Below are 23085 nucleotides of genomic sequence, written 5' to 3'. Positions count from 1 at the left end.
GAGTGAAGACAGCCGAGCAAGGAGGAAGTCATGTGGCAAGTCTGCAAGGTAAGTGCCTTTTAAAAAAAAATCTTTATGTCACTCATATGTTGCCCGCCCCGCCACCTAAATTTATTCCAGCCCTCACTAACTATACAATAAGAAGCACACCCACTATTCAGCAGTCCATTAGTCTGTAGCTAGTATTGCACTTTACAAGCAGTATCACATACATATATAGGCACAAATGTAGCTAGAATTTCTAGTACAATGGTTCTCTGTCACAAATCCATAAATTTGAACATTATTCAACCAATGAGATAACATATTTAGGAGCACATGTATGAACCATTTTTGCATTCACAAACAGGTCGATTCACAGAATTGGCATGTTTGCGAACGCAAAAAATGCTTTTTAGATGCAGCAAACCCTATTTTGCGAATCGGTAACATGTTAATGAATCTAAAAATGGGTTTGCAATTCACTATTATGAAGGGGCGTGTTTAGGGTGTCCCTTCCTAATACCGAATCGCATTGGTATGTAGGAATGTTTTGTGACCGAAATGCGGTCGCAAAACATTTCTGTTTTACCACCTGCTTTAAGTAGGTGGTAACCCATTCTCAAATAGGAAAAGATTCACAAAGGACCCCTTCCCCTTTGTGAATGTTTGTTACAGTGTTTTGTAAGAGCAGGCAGTGGTCCCACAGATCACTGCCTACTCTTAAAAAATTAAAAGAGAAAGTTTCATTTTTGTTTTAGAAAAATATCCCGTTTTCTTGAAAGAAAACGGGCTGCGTTAAAAAAAATTGCTTTATTTAAAAGCAATCACAGACATGGTGTTATGCTGACACTGGCAGTCCACAATTCCTGTGATTTTTGCCATTCCTAGTGGGTCGCAAATGGCGACCTACCTCATTAATATTCATGAGGTAGGTCATTTGCAATCCCCTAGGAATAGCAAAAAGTGTTCAACAGACTTTCATGCGTGCTGTTTTGCGATTTCCTGATTGTGAATCACAAGGAATCGCAATTAGGAAATCACAAAACGGTTACTTCCTGCATCTGGCCCTATGGGTCTTATTGAGAATTTGATGGACAGGGTACTCCGCCACAAAGGTGGAGAAGTACTATATCAGTCAAACTCTTGCTTCACCCTTACCATTAAGATTTTGACAGAGTCTTTCCGATGGCAATCCACTGGCTCAGAAGTTGGAAAGCTAACTCTGACCGCCTGACAGAGTGGGAGCCATTGGAAGAAGTGCATCAAAACCCCACCGTATTTAGAGCAGATGGTCTGATGTGTTTTTATCTATCTGTCACCACAAGGAACAACCTGACAACCTCAAACAGAAAAACTACAAATAACATTCCCTACCCTGGGAAAAAATCCAAGGGTGTGGAGGTCATTAAAGAGTTTTGTAGTAGATAGTATGTTAGCTGTGCTCTTACTCATTTTGATGCTATCTCCTAGGTGACAGAATGTTGATGTTTGAATGTGAAAATTGGTTAGTTCATTCTATCTGAAAGCTGTGGAGATGTACAGTCAATAAATGTAGTGTTTCCACACCTAGCCTGCCTCGGTTTGATTACTACAAAATTGCCGACAGTTTTGACTGTATTCCATCTCCACCCACATGTGCAGCTTGAAGTCTTTCTTTACTTTGGAGTTTGAGAAGGACATATTCTGCTATTGTTGAAAGCTGGTGCCAGACTATGGAGGGAAGAATGGCTGATTTTTTCTGAGCAGATTACAGCACTTACACTGTGTTTCAATGGCGGAGCAGTTCAGCTGATGACTGATTTGAAGGCGGGAGGGTTTCTCTGCAAATTCCCTGTTCAGCTCCTGTGTCGAAGGTTGGAGCACCCAAGATACTATGTCTGGTGTGTGAGGCTGTCTGATTGGAGATAAAGGGATGACCGGCATCTAGGTAAATATCTGCCCAAGCTGAGTGGTGGTGTTTGAGTTACCCAGCGCTTGGTGGTCTGGTAGCTGCTGTTAGAGCAGAGGTCCACCAACCTCGAGTGATACCTTTTGTGTGATGACATAGAGGAATCTTCATGTCAGATACGTGTATGGGTGCTTCCTGGTATCTGAAGGGTAGGTCAGCTGGTGGGTGATGCACTCACGCTGTTGCGGTTACTTCCTGGAAATACGGAGGGCGGATATCCTTTGGACGCTTCACTGAACATCTAGAACACAGATTTCCCATACGACCCCAGCACTGATATTTCTTTGGAGCGAGTGAAGCATGTAACAGTTGCGGCTACATTGTCCATCACTGAGAGCCTGAAGTTGCTGGTATTATTTGTGTGTTTGGCCGAACTTCAGACCATTATTATACATATATATTTTTCCTCTCTCAACTTAACAGCCACACAATAGGTCATGCAGGAACAGTGGTGTAAAGGTATTTGCTGTGTGGAGCATTTCTCCTTGTTTATTTTTTTTTTTATTTCTGAGAAAACTCGTAGCGTGAAAAGACTCTCATTTATTTTTATGTGCATTGTAGTGGGAAAACCTGCTGTTGATTATTGCCTGTGCTAAATTTTAGGGTAGCTGGGACATTTATATTGATAGACAATATGCAAAATGTACAAGCTCCTCCAACATTTTAACAGCTTCCAGGAGACCCACCAGTTTGGGGAAAGTTTGGTTTAGAGCCTTCACCAAATATTTAGGGGCAGTGGGGGGAACAAGGTTTAGCACGTAACGCAAAAGGTTTATTTTAGGACTGAACCTGGGATTTGAGAGGCAAGCCTTTTTGGAACATCTGCTTCTTTAAGAGGTCATTGAGGGTGAGGAGGCACTCAATGAATTTGAGTGGGCCGTAGCCAGGTTGGAAAAACAGTTTGATGTAGAAGGTAGTTTAGTATTGTCTAAACACAATTTTTTCACGAGGGAACAAGAAGCCGAAAGGAGTATAGGGTCATATGTAGTAGCAGTGTGGATTTTAGCATCAGAGTGTGAATTTCAGCACTTTACCACACAACTAATAAGAGATCAAATTGTAGTTCCATGTAGAGATAAAAAAGTACAACAATTTTTAATGTTAAATAATCCAACTTTACAAGAGACTATAATATTGTCAAGAGCATAGAGCTTTCACAACAGGCATCAAGGGAATTGGTGAAATCTGATAAAGCTGTTGTGAGAGCTGTAAAGGAACATCATAGAGATCCAGGGGAAAAGCAATAGAGTGAACAGGAGTCTTATAGAAATCCTTCGGTTCCAAACAGAGAAGAAAATTATGGCTCAAACAAAATGTTTGTACAAAGTGTGGTTTTTCCTCAATTATCCCAATAGTCGATTTTGCCCTGTGAGGAATGCTTCTTGTCTAAAGTGTGGTAAACAAGGGCACTTTGCAAAGGTGTGTGTGTCCAAAGATGAGGTCAATTTGGTATACACTGATGACGATAAAGAAGAGATGTTTGCAGATGTGGCGAGCTCTAGTCTGGTCCTAAAGGATGGGTCGGACAAGTGTGTGGATCCTCTGTTGATACAATGATGGATGGTAAATCACTGCAGCCTTTGGTGGATTCTGGGGAACATTTGTCCATGATCTCTGAAGAATAGTTTGATCAAATATGGGTTAACAAATCTTTGGAAGCACCGACAGAAGTCCGGTGTCCTATGAGAGTCGGAGGACAGAACTTAAAGGATTTTTTCAAACCAGTTTGAAGCAATATCTTGGGTTGGTACCACCAAGGTCTTTTTGGAATTACTTTAAGACCAGGACCTAGAGAACAAGTGTCATTGGTGATCGACAGCGATCAGAGTGATGGTGTAATTTCTGTGGGCAAAAAAACACAAAGATGTCCTTGCTGATAAATTGGGTTGTATTAAAGGATTCAAGCACCTTATAAAGGTAAACGATCAGGCAGTTCCAGTTAAACACAAGCTGCACAATGTACTGTATGGTGTTAGGGATGATCTGTTGGAAGAGCTGTGGAAGATTTGTGAATCAGGAGCCATTGAACCTGTTGAATTATCTTGGGGGCTTTCTCCTCTTGTCGTTGCATGCAAAAAAAATGGCAGTTTGAGGGTATGCATCGATCTTTGCAGTTTGAATAAAGAAATATGGGTGGACTCACATCCTTTACCATGGATTGATGATATCCTGACAAAGTTTGCAGGGGCAAAGTATTTTTCAAAAATTGATTTATCATCAGCCTATCATCAGGAGGAATTGGACAGTGGGTTTATACATCTCACAGCATTTGTTTTTCCTGTTGCAACTTTTCAGCTTCAGTTTTTCGGCGCATTATGGAAAAGGTATTGGAGGGTGTAGAGGATACCGTAGTTTTTAAGGACGACATCTTAGTTGCAGGCAAATCTAAGATATTACATGCCAAACATCTGACTGAGGTTTTGAACAGGCTTTAGGAAAAGGGCATTGTTGTCAAAAAACAAAAATGAGCTATTGGTGTTGAGTCCATTAAATATTCGGGGCTTGTAATTTCTGGCAAGGGAATTGAAGCCTGTGAGGGGTTGATTGAGGCAATAGTGAAAGCTACTTGTCCTACGGCCAAGGGTCAGGTATCCTCTTCTTTAGGTGTGTGTGAGTTTTATATCGAATTCATTCCCAATTTCTCTGCCAAAATGGTTCACATGAGGGAATTGTTGAAGAGGAAGGTCACGTTTGTATGGAGTGATGCATGCCAGAAAGAATTTTATCTGATTAAAGAAGAACTGTTTAAGTGTAAAATTCTCACACCCTTTGATCATTTAAATTGTGACTTACCACAAGCCGCTCATTCCCAAATTGAATGGAAATACAGGTAAAGATCATACCCCAAGGATCATGAGACTGAGTTCCAATCTACTACAATACAACTTTGAGCTAGAGAACATTCCTGAGGGCAAAACACTAGGGCAGATTTTCTCTCTAGATCACCTAAACTTTTGAAAAAGGAAGAGGAAATTATAGGTGATGAAGTTAAAGAGTGTTTTTTTGCTGAGTTGAATGTGTGTAGTGTCAGTGGGGTTTCTTAGAAAGAGTGGTTTGAGTGTTTACAGTCAGAAAAAGTGCTTAACATGGTAAAGGAGCATATCATTCAAGGAAGGACAAGGGAGAAGCATCTGGAGTGTGAGCTTCAGCCCTAAGCCAAGCTTGCACGAGACCTCACTGTGGAAGATGGGGAGATGATTATGCGCGTTGAAAAGTTCATACCCTCGAGTATCTTAGGGCCTGAATCATTGAGTCTGGTCATGAGGGTCATCTCAGACAGACAAGCACCAAAAGGAGGATTTGTGGAGTCTCTTGGTGGCCGTCCATGGACCTTCAGCTAGTAGATGTTGTCAAGGGTTGTGTGACATGCTGTACTGGTGATAAGAGCATCAAAACTGTCATCCTTCCCATTCAGGTGATAGAATTACCTATGGGACCCTCGATGAAACTTACTGTTGAATTTATGGGGCCTTTCCCTAGTCTTCCAAACAAATAAGTATGCTGTGGTGGTTGGTGACTACTACAGCAAGAGGTGGGAGGTTCACTTTATGGCAGACCCCAACACTCAAGAGGTGAACAAGTGTTTTTAAGGTTTGTTTGCAAGAGAGGGCTTTCCTAAAGAAATTGTGTTAGACAACAGTGTCCAGTTCACGTCCAAGGAAAAGACTACCCTCTTACATCAATCTGGCATCATGCATCACAGGGTGGCCCTATATCCCTCACAAGCCAACAGTTTTATTGAACGCATGAACCACGTGTTGGTAGAATATATACAGTAGGCTGTAAGTAACAGAATGGAGGTGAAGGAGGCTGTGCAAAGCATGGTATGGTAGCGATCTATAAATATAGCAGTATTCTGTCCATCAGGGTGGTGGTCTCATGTCCTCCACCTCTCTGATGGATAGAGTAAATACCACGCTACTTGAAGTTAGGCCTTTAATCAGCAATAAGCACTGTATTAGAAACTCTGCAATACTCTTGACTTTTTTTTTATAGTTTCAGAGGCTCATATTAAGCAGTGTGCATCCATTCTTTATGCTAGAAATGGTAGCCTTACAACCCGCATATAACACTTTGGCATTGCCCATGTGGTATTTGTGTTGGTTTTTCCTAGTTGTTTTCTGGGAGACAGTATCTCTCTTTACATGCCCATCCCAATTGTTGTGAACTGATGGAGCAGTTTTTTCCCCTAACTCTGCACATAGAAGCACATGTGCTCTAACTCCTAAAATATGGTAAAATTGGTGTTGTAATCCAATATAATGATGGACGATATTTGGTAGACAGAACTCAAGTAAACAAATCATATAGATTATATATTATAGTTTAATGAAGATGTTGTAGCTTAGGTTAAAGTTATAGGTTAAATATCAATGCCCCACCACTAACTGCTCAGTCCACTCTCTCCAACTGACATGCCACAAGGTGAGGGTTAGAAGATATTATTTTGCTTGCTGGGTTGTGAGATACTTTTTTGATATATAACTTATAAATTGTAAGCTAAGCTACATCATCCTCATTGAACTACAATATATTAGCGTGATTCGTCTTCTTGATTTCTGTCCAACACAACAGGACACAAACTCATCCCAAAAACATAGGGCATTTTATGACTACAGAAAAGGGTCTCTTTCACCCCACACTCATCCCCAAAACACAGGGAATCCTGTAACTACAGAAAAGGGTCTATTTCACCCATACTGTCTTCCCCTCACAAGAACTCTGGAACACTCTTACAAGAGTGCAAATGCAAAACTACAAACTACTTATGGCAACTGGCATAATCAGTAACTTCAGCATAGCATTCCACAACATGCCAACCCTATGTAAAACCTTCTGTTGACAATTTTACCTAACCCCTTCGCTGCTAGCCCCACCCCCCTCGGACTAAGCCTTTTATGGCTATTTGGGGTAGTTCGCGGTTATGCCCCTGTACTCTTTTGTCCACATAAGGTATCCATGCCAAATTTGCATCATTTTCTTCTGACATCCTGAGTATTCTAAAGGTACCCAGGGTTTGTGGGTTCCCCTGGAGGGGAGCCAGAAATTAGTCAAAATACATCTTAATGAAAAAGGTGGTGCAGAAGAAAGTGTCTACATTTTCCCCCTGCACAATGTATCAACAAAGTGTTTGTGGTGCTGAAATCAACATCTTCTCATCTTTCAGGGACAGGCAGACCTTTGTCAGAAAACCAACATTTTCAACACAGTTTTGTCATATTACTGGGATATAGACTATTTTTGGGTTTCTTTGTGCTTTCAACCTCCTTCCAGTTAGTGGTAGTAATGGATGTAAAAGTAATAATGGATCCCAGAAACATATACATTTCTTAAAAGTAGACATAATGATGAATTCAGCACAGGGTCATTTGTGTAAATCCTACAGTTGCATATAAAAAATAAGGAAATTGAGTTGAAAAAAACAGCCGTTTGAGACAACATTTTCACCTATAACTTCTTCTAAGTATGGCAGATTTTAAAAAGCAATATACTGTTACATCTGCTGAACAATTCTGGTTGCGGGTATGTATAGGAATTGTAGGTTTGCCAAGAACCCGAGGAACCCGGAGCCACATTAGCAACAAACTGCGATATCGCTAGAATATATCTCCATGCTAACGCTGTATTAGCAACAATTAGCGTTATGGCGATAAATATTCCAGCGATAGTGGGAGGGAAGGGCCAACATCATGACAAAACCACCGATGTTGCATGGGGAAGTGGGAAAACCTTTCTGATACGACCCTGTGGTCGTATCAGCATAATTCACCCCCCATGTTAGGTATGGTTAAGTCAGGAAAATAGCAGGTGTTAAAAAACCAGCGATGACCCCCGTTAAGCGCGACTTTTCACGTCGCTAACCGGGGCCAGGGCCTCCTTGCTAATAGGCGATAGGCCTGTTAGCGGCTGTTTACCAAGTCTGTTGGTCGTGAACGCCTACTTTGCATGTCATTAGCGATAAATATCGCTGACATGCAAAGCGGCACCCAAACCGGTCGCTTTCATCAGAAAGCTGTCGCTAACTGCTGTTAGGGCGATAGAATTATCGCCGCTTTAGCAGGAAAAGGTCCCGCTAAAGCGGCGATATTGCCCTTGCTAATATGCCCCCCAGAGTTAAAAGCTGAGTGGCTTTTCATTATGTACTGGTTATATAGCAATCAATTTGATAAAATATAAAGAGTGAGAATTAGGTACCAAGGAAATCTATATATTTTTCAAATGGGAACAAAATATAGAGTTTAGAAGCAGTGGTTATTTGCACATCTCCAAAATTGTGGGCACCCATACAAGCATGTGAATTAAAGGTCATTTTTCAAAATAACTTTAATTTTTTTACAAATTGTCTTACTTTTGGAAGGCAGAAATGCAGAGAAAGTCAATTGATAATAACACTTGTTCTACTGTTCTGGGTTCTGCTAAGTCTCCCGTTAAAAATACTACGTCACTTGTGTGGGTAGGCCAAGTGCCTGCAACAGGAAACAGCCGAACACTGAATGTGGACATTTCATATTTTTCCGGTGAAAACTGATCCTTGTTTTGCAATGTGCTTAGCTGTGGGATTTGGGCCCTAGCTCAGCTGGCACCCAGGAAAACCTAGCAAACCTATACATTTTTATAAATTAGACACCCAATGAATTCCAGGATGGGGTGATCTGTGTGGCTCTCACCAGGTTCTGTTACCCAGAATTCCTTACAAACCTCAAACTTTTGCCCAAAAAACTAATTTTCTTCACATTTTTGTGATGGAAAATTCTGGAATCTGCGTGAATCCACAAACTTCCTCTCACCCAGCATTCCCCAAAGTCTTCCAATAAAAATGGTACTTCACTTGTGTGGGTAGGCCTAGTGACTGCGACCGGAAATGGATCAAAAGGCAACATGGAAAAAACACATTTTTCCAGTGATAACTGAAACTTTTTTTGCAATGTGCCTAGCTGTGGATTTTGAAACTTAGCTCTGCTGGCACCAAGAGAAACCTAGCAAACTTATACATTTTTGAAAACAAGACACTGGGAGGAATCCAGGATGGGGTGACTTGTGTAGCTCTCACCAGGTTCTGTTACCTAGAATCAATTGCTAACCTCAAGCTTTGTTAAATACAAAACATTTTCCTCACATTTCTGTGATGGAAAGCTCTGGAATCTGTGTGGAGCTACAAACTTCCACCCACCCAGCATTGCCCCAAGTCTATAAAAATGGTACCTCACTTTTGTGGGTAGCCTTTGTGCCTGCAACAGAAAAGGGACCAAAAAGCAATGTGGACACATCACATTTTTCCAGTGAAAACAGACCCTTTTTTTGTAATGTATCTAGCTGTGTATTCTGACCCTAGCTCTGCCAGCACCTAGGGCCCAACCTCTCAACACGCCATTCATACACCATTCATACGTGATACACACAAGACGATTCGCACCACCAGCCGCGGACCTTACACTTTACAACATTCACAAAAAGGGACAATGTACACCCTGCTAGAGAAAGACAGAAGAGACAAATATTACTGCAAAGCCATCTATTCCTCAAGTACACCCACAAACTGGTTGGATTTGGCATGAGGGTGAGTGATGTTTCAATAAAACAACAAGGCACCAACCTCTTTACAAGTCATCAATACACCTTTCATACGTGTGATGCACACAAAACCATTCACACTGCCTGACGCGGGCTCAGCACATCAAAAGACACACAATTGATGGACGGAATGCAGAACAAATCAAAACATTCTCCCCCAGTCAAGAGATCTGGGGTAAATCCATCATTCTTTTGCTCACCATGCCACCCCAGTTTAGACCTGGCCATATGCAAATCAGTCTTGACCCTGTGCCTCATGGGAACAGTCCAACCTGAACTGCCAAGCCAGGCCCTCCCTGGACTGGAAAGAAGCATCCTAGGACCGGTTTCATGGTTTCACCCCTCTTCAGCCAGGATAGCTTGATTCCAGTGGCACAGTGAGCCCAGGACCCACGTCTGGGCATACCTGGCGCACTTAGGGCAAGAAAGCAAAAGATACACAATTGATGGACGGAATGCAGAACAAATCAAAACATTCACCCCCAGTCAAGAGACCTGGGTTAAATCAATTATTCTTTTGCTCACCTTGCCACCCCATTTTAGACCTGGCCATATGAAAATCAGTCTTGACCCGGTGCCTCATGGGAACTGTCCAGCCCAAACTGCCAAGCCAGGCCCTCCCTGGACTGGAAACAAGCATCCTAGGGCCGGCTTCGGGGCTTCACCCCTCTTCAGCCAGGATAGCTTGTTTCCAGTGGCACAGTGAACCCAGAACCCACGTCTGGGCATACCTGGCACACTTAGGGCAAAAAAGCAAAAGACACAAAATTGATGGATGGAATGCAGAACAAATCAACACATTCGCCTCCTGTCAAGAGATCTGGGTTAAATCCATCATTCTTTTGCTCACCATGCCACCCCAGTTTAGACATTGCCAAATGCAAATCAGTCTTGTCCCTGTGCCTGTCCAGTACGAACTGCCAAGCCAGGCCCTCCCAGGACCAGAAACAAGCATCCTAGGACCGGTTTCGGGGTGTCACCCCTCTTCAGCCAGGATAGCTTGATTCCAGTGGCACAGTGAGCCCAGGACCCACGTCTGGGTATACCTGGCGCACTTAGGGCGAGAAAACAAAAGATACACAATTGATGGACGGAATGCAGAACAAATCAAAACATTCACCCCCAGTCATGAGATCTAGGTTAAATCCATCATTCTTTTGCTCACCATACCACCCCAGTTTAGACCTGGCCATATGCAAATCAGTCTTGACCCTGTGCCTCATGGAAACAGTCCAGCCCGAACTGCCAAGCCAGGATCTCCCTGGACTGGAAACAAGCACCCTACGACCAGTTTCAGGGTTTCACCCCTCTTCAGCCAGGATAGCTTGATTCCAGTGGCACAGTGAGCCCATCACCCACTTCTGGGCATACCTGGCGCACTTAGGGCGAGAAAGCAAAAGACACACAATTGATGAACGGAATGCAGATCAAATCAAAACATTCACCCCCAGTCAAGAGATCTGGGATAAATCCATCACTCTTTTGCTCACCATGCCAGGGCCCAGCACAAAACACTAACATCAACAGACGGCGCCATTCAAGGGCCCATAAATTTCACATGCCCACATGCCTGACCCAGCAACCACACCGGCTGATGGATTGTGTGCACTGGTGTATGAGTACCAGTGTTTGCAGTGAACAGCAGAGTTCATCACTCACACATCACCAGCCAAGCACCAGTCCACACTCACCACCAGTCAAGAAACCAGTCCACGCATACCGACAGCCAAGCGCCAGTCCACACTCACCGCCAGCCAAGTGCCATTTCATGCACACCATCATCCAAGTGCCAGTCCATGCACACAGCCAGCCAAGTGGCAGTCCACACACACTGGCAGCCACTTGCCAGTCCACGCACACAGCCAGCTGAGCACCATTCAACACTCCGTCAGCCAAGCTTCAGTTTACACACACCGCCAGCTAAGCACAAGTCCACACACACCGCCAATAAGAGACATATCCATTTCTACTGTCACACAGCATATTCATCTTAATTCCTTAGTGTGCCCTCTTGCTAGGAGTGTACTGCCTACAAACCAAGTGGCCCTTGAACAAGGCCAAAGACTCATCAATAGCTATTTCGTTCCCTGGTGCAGACATCTCAGAAAATCATTCTATCAAGTGACCAATGACAGGCCCAGTCTTAAAAATACTGTCATAATCAGCGTGATCTTGTGGCAACTCTAAACCATTATTGACAAAATGTAGCATCTGAAGCAGAAGCAAATACCGATCACGACTCATGATTGCCGTAAATATAGCCTTTGCCATCAAGGGACAAATAGACCAATATGAAGACATTGACGGCTTCCTTATCAAGCCCATAAAAAAGTTAAACCCAAGAACTTCTTCAACTCTTCCAGATTTGTAGAAGTCTACCACGTAGCTCTAGAGTGGGGCCTAAGTCTGGCACTGTTGTTCCTCAAATACTGTTCAGACTACAAATTAGTCTGCTCAACAATCTCCACTAAAAATATATCGTCCATTAAGAACTGAAAAAAATGTATAGGAAAAAACCTTTCAGCATCCACTCTACACCCTGGAACACTAGTATATTCAGGCAATCCAGCTGGAACATGCCTGGGGAAACCCAGAGGTTAGCTCTTCCAATGGGAAGCCTTGCATCCCCAGGCTGCAGCCCAGATGCCTCTTGGGGAACACCAATGTCCTCCTCTAAAACAGACACTTCATCTGGGTTAATTATCCAATGATTCCTCGTGAACAGAAAAATCACAGCCAGAATCTTCCACTCCTTCCTCTGCTTCAGATGCAGAGTCAGTCCCTAAACCATGGTCAGAGGAAACTTCACAAACAAGTCAACAACAATGAACACTGTGCAAAAAAAGTAATGAACAAAGTGTGATTTTATCCCAAAGATCTACATTCTAAAAACTGTACGACTCACTTGCCAGAGACAGCTACACTCACCAGCACCTACTCTGCAGAGACACAGCAAAAATCAATGCTGTCCCACTAGAAGGAAAAAACTAAACCAATTACTCACAAGACAACAAAATACACATCCAGCACAAATGCAATAAGATTTTCACACTCAATCAAACAGAAGCTAAACATACTGCTATTATTTACAAAAACACATTCATGCAGGAAAATGGAACTCATTTAGAGTAAATAGCAGAAGAAACATTTTCTTACCAAACACATGCAACTATACAAACTGCAGAACCACCAGTGTGGAAACTGCAAACTTAAACACCAGTCAAAAGTGCAAAAGTCTTGAACTAGAATAAAAAGGAGAAATAAAACCTTACAATAGCAATTCGCAAGAAATAAAATAATTAATATTATAACACCATAATGGTTTTACATTTTCTATCAAAATGTATATTTTCCTTATCATAATAAATTTTTATCATAAGTATTGTTTTGGTATGGAATTTTAATGGAAGTCTTTCTAACCTATTTTTAATTGTATTGACTTTGTCTTTAAAACATTTTATGTCCTTTTATCATAATGTATGCATAATATATGTCTTTTATGGTGGAAAAAGATCGAATAAAGACTAACTTGACCATTATAACACTCTATGTCACTACTTAAATGGCCAAACTGCACCAGGGGGAACAGAAAAACAGACAAAAGTAAATAATACCAATGTTCCATCCAATTGGGGCAACCCTTACCGAAGGGACCACCAACAGGCATATATATATATATATATATATATATATATGAACAAACAAAGTGCCCTAAGCATTCGAGAGGCACACGACAGTCCTCCGCCCTCCGGGCTTCCACCAAAACAATCCTTTTTGCTCCACAATAATCACTTGCCCGACGCGTTTCAGGGAACCACCCCCTTCCTCATGGGCCGCTGTAGGATCACTTGTGATACATCATTGACATTAAACGATGTGCACCATCGCTGGCTGAAACGAAGATGGCTTTCTCAGCACAGCGAGGCTCTGAGCTCCAAACTGTTTGGGACTCCTGGAGCACAGGACTCCATTTGCAAATTAACAATCCGGACTGCTACTCAGCCTACTCAAGGTAAAAATATGCACTAACTGTGTTTGAACACTCGACTTTACTTAAAAGGAAAATGTTTCAGCATCATGTTTTGACCACAAGTCCCAGCAGTCATTGGGAGAAGGTGCACTCAGCACACGCCCATTTGGAGGCTTGACTCAATAAAAGGTCATTTAATGTCAATGATGTATCACGAGTGATTCCTACAGCGGCCCATGAGGAAGGGGGTGGTTCCCTGAAACGCGTCGGGCAAGTGATTATTGTGGAGCAGAAAGGATTGTTTTGGTGGAAGCCCGGAGGGCGGAGGCCTGTCGTGTGCCTCTCGAATGCCGAGCCGCCGTGTGGAAATGTGATCAAACAAAGTGCCCTAAGCATTCGAGAGGCACACGACAGTCCTCCGCCCTCCGGGCTTCCACCAAAACAATCCTTTCTGCTCCACAATAATCACTTGCCCAACGAGTTTCAGGGAACCACCCCCTTCCTCATGGGCCGCTGTAGGAATCACTCGTGATACATCATTGACATTAAACGACCTTTTATTGAGTCAAGCCTCCAAATGGGCGTGTGCTGAGTGCACCGTCTCCCAATGACTGCTGGGACTTGTGGTCGAAACATGATGCAGAAACATTTTCCTTTTAAGTAAAGTTGAGTGTTCAAACACAGTTAGTGCATATTTTTACCTTGAGTAGGCTGAGTAGCAGTCCGGATTGTTAATTTGCACATGGAGTCCTGTGCTCCAGGAGTCCCAAACAGTTTGGAGCTCAGTGCCTCGCTGTGCTGAGAAAGCCATCTTCGTTTCAGCCAGCGATGGTGCACTCTCCACGGCCGAGCCGCCGTGTGGAAATGTGATCAAACAAAGTGCCCTAAGCATTCGAGAGGCACACGACAGGCCTCCGCCCTCCGGGCTTCCACCAAAACAATCCTTTCTGCTCCACAATAATCACTTGCCGGACGCGTTTCAGGGAACCACCACCTTCCTCATGGGCCGCTGTAGGAATCACTCGTGATACATCATTGACATTAAATGACCTTTTATTGAATCAAGCCTCCAAATGGGCGTGTGCTGAGTGCACCGTCTCCCAATGACTGCTGGGACTTGTGGTCAAAACATGATGCTGAAACATTTTCCTTTTAAGTAAAGTCGAGTGTTCAAACACAGTTAGTGCATATTTTTACCTTGAGTAGGCTGAGTAGCAGTCCGGATTGTTAATTTGCAAATGGAGTCCTGTGCTCCAGGAGTCCCAAACAGTTGGAGCTCAGAGCCTCGCTGTGCTGAGAAAGCCATCTTCGTTTCAGCCAGCGATGGTGCACATCGTTTAATGTCAATGATGTATCACGAGTGATCCTACAGCGGCCCATGAGGAAGAGGGTGGTTCCCTGAAACGCGTCGGGCAAGTGATTATTGTGGAGCAAAAAGGATTGTTTTGGTGGAAGCCCGGAGGGCGGAGGACAGTCGTGTGCCTCTCGAATGCTTAGGGCACTTTGTTTGATCACATTTCCACACGGCGGCTCGCCGTGGAGAGTGCACCATCGCTGGCTGAAACAAAGATGGCTTTCTCAGCACAGCGAGGCTTTGAGCTCCAAACTGTTTGGGACTCCTGGAGCACAGGACTCCATTTGCAAATTAACAATCCGGACTGCTACTCAGCCTACTCAAGGCAAAAATATGCACTAACTGTGTTTGAACACTCGACTTTACTTAAAAGGAAAATGTTTCTGCATCATGTTTTGACCACAAGTCCCAGCAGTCATTGGGAGACGGTGCACTCAGCACACGCCCATTTGGAGGCTTGACTCAATAAAAGGTCGTTTAATGTCAATGATGTATCACGAGTGATTCCTACAGCGGCCCATGAGGAAGGGGGTGGTTCCCTGAAACACGTTGGGCAAGTGATTATTGTGGAGCAGAAAGGATTGTTTTGGTGGAAGCCCGGAGGGCGGAGGACTGTCGTGTGCCTCTCGAATGCTTAGGGCACTTTGTTTGATCATATATATATATATATATATATATATATATATATATATATATATATATATATTACCTACTGGCAGTCGCCAGTAGGTAGTTATAGTTAGGACCTATTTTCCATAGGAAATCCGCAACATTCTATTTGGAATAGCGTTGGCGTCGATTGACGAATCTCTGCGAAATTTTCCAATCTTTTGGCCAGCCCCGGTCCGCTCCTATCCTGTAAATTTCAGGGTGATTTGTGAAGCGGGGGCCGAGTTAAAAGGAGGGTCCCAAAACGCGTTTTCCGCATGCATTTTCCCATAGGAACTGTTGACGCAGCTACAACCCGAACTGCTGAACGGAATTACACCAAATTTGGCAAAGAGGTAGTCCTCAGTTCAGACTCGTGTCTTTTGCTTAAATGGTGTAAATATGTTCAGTAGTTCCTGAGAAAATTAGAGTTAAAAAGATAGATATATCTGGGCGGAGCCTAACCACACATCTCATTGTGACATCTGATTGGCTGTCAGTACTTCATCCAAGAAGTGTTGGCAGCCATCTTGGGACCAATATACATCATAGCACCTCATTAAAAAGCATTGCAGTTAATAGAAGGTTTTAAGTCTTTAGTTACATTATAAATCATTTGTTGATGGTACAATACACATTTTAGGAATTGTGGTGTGTTCTAAGGTGATTTTACCATGTGAAAATGCCTTCTGCTGTGATATCATGAATCATGTTTGAGAGAAAACTATTTTCTCATGCTTTTCCCACATAGGTTTGGAAGGTGATCTATAAGCTAAACTGAGAGCATATTTTCTGTAAATTCGCATTCTTTTCTCAGTCATGTGAGAATGAAGTCTGACATTCTCAGTAAAACATGTACATCCAACAAGGGCAGAGACTGTCAGTTGATTCCTTTGTGTTCTACTGCAGTTTCCCAGAGTGTTCTAAAGAACAACTAGAGCGCTAACACTCCTACTTTTGACAAACGTATTGCACACCTGAAGCCATCTTGATTGGAATAAAGTGGTAACTCTTAAAACATTTAATTTAAAAAGGAACTCAATGAAGGGGTTCATTTTGCCATAGAAAGTATGATTAGTGCTGCAGAAAGAAAAATTAGGGCACATTTTGAGTGACTTCTCAAATCCTCTTCTATTTCATTAAAAACTTCTGACATGCAGACTGAAACATGCACTTTCAATACCAGCAGCAGACTTCCCTGGTGAGCAGTAGCTTTACTACAGTGATCTAATAAGCAACTAGAGTGCTAACATTCTGAATTTAGGACAAATGAGTGACACATCTGAATGCCTTCTTGATGGAATCAAATAAAACAACTGAAAGTATTTCCTACTGAGGAGACTGTAGTAAATGAGGAAATTAGGAAACTTCATAACAAATAACTCTCCCAAAATGGCCACCGGAGACAAAAGAGCCCAAATGTAGCCCAAATATCACCCAGATGTAGCCCAAGTATAGCCCAATGTCAGGATGTCCCTGAGTGTTCTAACGAACAGCTAGAGCGCTAACAGTCTTACTTATGACAAAAGTATGGCACACCTGAAGCCATCTTGATTGGAATAAAGTGGTAACACTTAAAACATTTAATTTACAAAGGAACCAAATGAGGGGGTTCATTTTGCCATAGAAATTATGATTAGTGATGCAGAAAGAAAAATTAGGGCACATTTTGACTTCTCAAATCCTCTTCTATTTCATAAAAAAATTCTGACATGCAGACTGCAACATGCACTATGAATACCAGCAGCAGACTTCCCTGGTGAGCAGTAGCTTTACTACAGTGATCTAATGAGCAACTAGAGTGCTAACATTCAGAATTTATGGCAAATGTGTGACACATCTCAATGACTTCTTGATGGAACCAAAATAAAAAACTGAAAGTATTTCCTACTGAGGAGACTGCAGTAAATGAGGAAATTAGGAAACTTCATAACAAATAATAATGAATAATATCCTCATTTGTAAAGCGCGAACACTCACCCGTAAGTGTCTCTAGGCGCTGGGGGCCGTTGGGAAGATTAGGTAAGCTATTGCCCAGAGTCACATGGTGCTGGGCTAATCTGCTGCCGGGGATCGAACTGTGATCCCCAGATTCCGGAGTCAGTCGCCCTGGCCGCGGCACCACACCTCTTCCCGAATCTACAAATAAATCTCCCAAGATGGCCACCAGAGACAAAAGAGACAAAATTAGGCCTGGGCGAAAATTTTGTTCAGTTCGCGGAAATTGCGATAATTTGACATTTTCGCGTTCCGCGGAAAGCGCGAAAATGTCAAAATTTCCCGCATTCCGCAGCTTAGCGATAATTTGGTTCTTGCTCGCTCTGTAAAATAATACATTCTCGCGCATGCGAGATCGCCTTACCTGAATGCCTGCGTTCGCCGACAAGTTTTCTTGATCCGGTCGCGTTCTCCATGAGATGTTGTATTGTTTTTAGCCATTTGTGCTGTCTCGCGACAGTTCGCGCCCGCAGTGACGTCATGCATCTCGCGATCACGTCTTTCTTCTCGCGATCATGCACTGCGAGACAACTGAAAACAAGATGGCCGCGCCCGCGAGCAACCACATGGGTAAGTTGGCGAGCAGCAACCATGCAGAAAATCTCGCGAACATGCGGGAAAAAAACTTCAGCATCTTCACGATATTTCCGCGTGTTTGCGATAATTTTTAACATTTTCGCGATAATTTGCGAAAGTGGATTTCGCAAATTCCGCCCACCCCTAGACAAAATGCAGCACAAATATCACCCAGCTATAGCCCACATGTAGCCCAATGACAGAAGTGTGCAAAACACTTATTTTTTGTGTATTTGCAGTTTTATATAGTGCAGACTTGTCAGGTATTGGAGTGCTTTACATGAGCATTGGTTACATCACACAAGATCACATTCATTTTGGTTGTAGACATGGGGGGCCCGATTCACAGAACAAACTTAAGACAAAATCCTAAACTTAGTACCATTTTGGTATTCACAGAATGCACTTACTACTTCTGGTATTCACAGAATGAACTTACTACTTTTGTGATTCACAGAATAAACTTACTACTTTTGCTATTCACAGAATGGATTTACGACTACTAACTTTATGTCCGCACTCGGGCCGGAAATTCCGGCCCGGAGGCGGAGCTTCTGGCCCGGAGGCGGGGCTTCCGGCCCGGAGGTGGGGCTTCCAGGCCAGAGGCGGAGCTTCCGGCCCGGAGGTGGGGATTCCGGCCAGTGGCGGAGATTTAGCCAAAAAAAGTGGAGTGAAAGCTTAATATCAGTACTGGTATTCTTGTTGTTACTTATGATATGAGGCGTGGCCTTACTGATTGAAGCCTAAACCCTGTTTATGTTCAATCGTTATTAGCAGAGGATGCTCTGCGAGGTGGTAACCCACTAATTTAGGTGCACATTTTGTTTGCAAGTTAATGTTTGTCGCACAGAATCTTCTTGGAAGATTCATCCAAAGTTTGTTTTGTTTAGGTTAAGAATAGTGAATGTTAGTTTCTTTTGAGTTTTGAGTGAGAGTATGACAGAAAAAGACACCTTCGCTTACAGCGAAGAACACATTAAACAACTACTAGACGCCCCCCCCCTTTTTGCATCAGCCACATTAAGTTCCTCCGCAAAAAACCAAAACGAGGCAGATAAGCTTCTTCGTCTAAAGAAAAAACAAATAAGGACGGACTTGCATGGACACTTCCTGATTCAACATCTAAAAGCGGGAACTATCCCAGGAGGCCTACAAATTAAAAATATTCCTGTTATCTTTACCGATGATCCACAATACAAAAAAGGATACAGCCAAATCGAGACAAAGTGCAGCCGGGACTTGATGGTCCTAACAGTAGAAACAGCACAACGTCTCTCAAAACAACAACTAGAAGAAATTGAGATACTAGAATCCGATATCAAAACAAATCAAATCATTACGGACTCAAAAGCATTATTGGACAAAGTGGAAAAAGAAATTGGAGATTTTAGAGACTACACAGTAAATCAAAAAGGTAATAAATTTGACAAGGACAAAAGGAATTTTTCCCTTGAAAAAGTATATCCTTATTTACAGCCAGACTTCTATCTTCGAGTTGACTCACGCAGATATCTTTCAGAATATCAAGGCAGGTCATCAAAAAATTTCATCACCTTTTCTAACACTTCATCCTCCTCAAGTGGCAGTGAAGGAGAGACAAGTGAAGAATATAGGAATAATAGCAGACGAGGCAACTTCCAACAGCAACAACAACAACAGACGCCTTTTTTAGGCAGGGGCCAGCAGAAGTCGCGAGGAAGGGTCAGATTCAATTCCCAACCATGGGAAATGTCCACTCAACGGCAAAACTACAAAAACTAGAGCCATCATTAGTGTACAATTTGTCTAAAAATTTTTTGACTCAAGACGAACAGAGCATTTTGGAAAAAGGGTTATCATTTGTTCCCGCCAAAAACACAAACTTTGTACGACTAAAAATGGAAGCCATAGAATTTTGTAGAAAAATTAGGTTGAAAACCTTTTTTGCCCAGAACCCATGCATTGAGCTGACGGAAAATACCGGCCTAAAGAAAAGATCTTCTTTTTGTCCCCCCACAACCAAAATTCCAAAAGAAGTGGTGACTTTTGAAAAAACAATCTTATCAGCAATTACAGAAATGGAAAAGAAAAGAAGATGGGTGAAATTTAACACTTCTAAATCCCAGACAAAAGCACTATTAAATCTCCAGAAAGACTCATCCATTATAATAAAGCAGGCTGATAAAGGCGGCTCAATTGTTGTTTGGGACACCATAGATTACACAGACGAGGTGTTGAGGCAACTACAAGACAATAACTGCTACAGGAAAATTAAGAATGACCCAACGATAGAGCTTCAAAATTTACTTTTTCCCATACTCGAAAAAGGCTTACAACAAGGATTTCTAAACAAAAAAGAATTTGAGTTTCTACAGAACAAAAATCCAAGGATTCCTCTCTTCTATGTACTTCCAAAAGTACATAAAAATGCTTCAACACCACCTGGAAGACCGATAGTCTCCGGTTGCGAATCCCTTTTGGAACCAATATCAAAATTTGTAGATTTTTTTCTAAAACCATTTATCCAAGAAGTACCCTCATTCATACGTGACACGACCGATTTCATTAACCATTTGGAACAATCAGTTTTCGAGCAAAACGGACATCATCTAGTCACACTAGATGTTTTCTCGTTAAACACCCAAATACCTCAGGATGAAGGACTGGCAGTTATAAACTTGTATTTGGAGAGTAGACCAAGACCAACAAGAGTTCCTACGGAATTCATTATGGACCTAGCCGGCTTCGCTCTTAAGAAGAACTATTTTAACTTTAAAGGAGACTTCTATTACCAAACAAGAGGAGTAGCAATGGGTTGTCCATTTGCTCCTGAACTGGCAGTCCTCTTCATGGCAAAGTATGAAGAAAAATTCGTCTATAATGACAACCCATTCTCCCAATACATTGGGAAATGGGTCCGCTATATAGACGATGTTTTTATGATTTGGACCGGCACTGAACACAACCTGGACCTGTTTCATGACTGGCTTAACAACCGAACGGAAGACATCAAATTCAGTCTGAACCATTCAAAGACCAAGATACCTTTTTTAGATGTGGAGGTATATCCAGCAAACAATGGACTAGTGACCACTTTATTTAAAAAACCAACAGACCGCAATAAAGCACTACACTTCACAAGCAGCCATCCTAGGAATCTAAGAGAGAACTTGCCCTATGGGCAATTTCTCAGGATTAGAAGAAATTGTTTTTACAAGGATGAATATCTTAAAAAAGAGGGGTTATCCAAAAAAATTATTGAAAAAAGCCATGAAAAGAGCATGGTGGACACCACGAGAGGAGCTTCTAACACAGAAAGTCAAATCCCCTCTGAAGAAGATCGTGTGCGTTTCAACATTCTGTCCAAACTCAAATTCATTAAAGAAGATTATGTGCCAGAATTGGCACTTAGTTAAGAACTTAGACCCCTCTTTAAGCGACTATCCACTTTTCGCTTTCAAAAAAGACCGCAGTATTGCTAACCAAATAGTGCGAGCATCCATGCCAACAACAACCAAAAAATCACTAAGAGAATATGTTGGCCTCCCTCCAATAACTGGCCATCATAAATGCGGCACATGTGCCTGTTGTCCGTCCACCGAAGAAGGTGTTTTGTTTGTACACAATTCAATCTACTGGAAACATGAATGCTTCACAAATTGCAAGAGCAAAAATGTGATTTATGCAATCCGCTGCCCTTGTGGACAACTGTACATAGGTAAAACCAGCCAGGAAATCAGAGTCCGAATTTCACAACACAAATCACGGATCAATAAAAATGTGCAAAATGCTCCACTAGTTCAACATTGGAAAACACACAACCACCAAACAACAGATCTAAAATGGACTGTCATTTCCAAGGTTGAATATGACTCAAGAGGAGGCGACCTGGAACGACAACTATCAAGGCGTGAAGCCATGCTTATAGTGAAATTCAACACAGCTATGAATGGTCTGAATGAATTATCGGAAATTTACAACCTTGGATAAAATATCCTGTTGGAAGATTGCATCCATTTCTCCTTCACCTCCAGTCCTTCCTAGAGCCTGACACCCATCGAACATAGAATTATTTCTTTATGAGTGATTCATAGGAAGAAATTAACCCCAAGACAAGTGCACTGAACCGCTCTCCTTCTGTGCTGAATCCCAACTGTTCATCAGTTGAGATATAGGCTGAATCCAAATTGAACAATACAGCTCAACTATACTGAACCGCGCCCCTTCTGCGCCGAATCCCAACTGTTTCACAGTTGAGTTATAGGCCAAATCAAAATTGAACAATAAAGTTTCTCAATTCAAAAGAAAGATACACTATGAGTTTTTATTGAGCCCAACATTCACGAAAATTTCAAAAAACGACAAAAGTGTGCACACTTTCAAAGCCCCAGAAAAGTGCATCTCGAGACTTTTCAATTATGAGAACAGGATTGCGGAAACCCACACCGCAACGCATTGACTCAAGTTTTTCGTCTTGTCAAAACGCTAGGTACTACATTACCCAGAAGGCACGAGGTGTGCCAGATACGGTTATAATCACATGAGAACTGGGAGAACAACGTGGAAGTTTACTTTCTCCGAGTTTGACGAGAGCGAACAAACGAACACAGGTACGAAGAAGATTCACAGCAAAAACTAAAAGTGCATTCGCCTCAACGGTGAAAAGACGCTTTGACGATTCTCTCTTTCACCTTACAGCGATCAAATCACGTCGGAGCAGACAATACTTTAAAGACGCAACATAGGAAGAGATTTTCCCTTCGGAAGCTCCACGATCTAAGGTATGCGACCATACAATTGCCCTCCTGTTCCGCCCAATGCGTTCCCGAGTAACGGACATACTTTGATCGCTACGCGCGTCTTTTTCCTTTTAATTTAATCAAACAACTCGCGCTTGCTCAGGCAAAATGTTTTGTTGAACAACTTAAAGCAAAAAATACAGAGAATTTTTGTCGTACATTTAAAAGAAAGTAGAAACTTCGTGGCTTACACTCTTCCTTTCACTTTTCAGATTAATCCCACTTCGTCATTTCTGCACGTAAGCATACAAGAAGAATG

This window comes from Triturus cristatus, chromosome 3_1, assembly GCF_964204655.1.
Source record: "Triturus cristatus chromosome 3_1, aTriCri1.1, whole genome shotgun sequence".
NCBI classification, from domain to species: Eukaryota; Metazoa; Chordata; class Amphibia; order Caudata; family Salamandridae; genus Triturus; species Triturus cristatus.
This window is presented reverse-complemented; position numbering follows the sequence as displayed.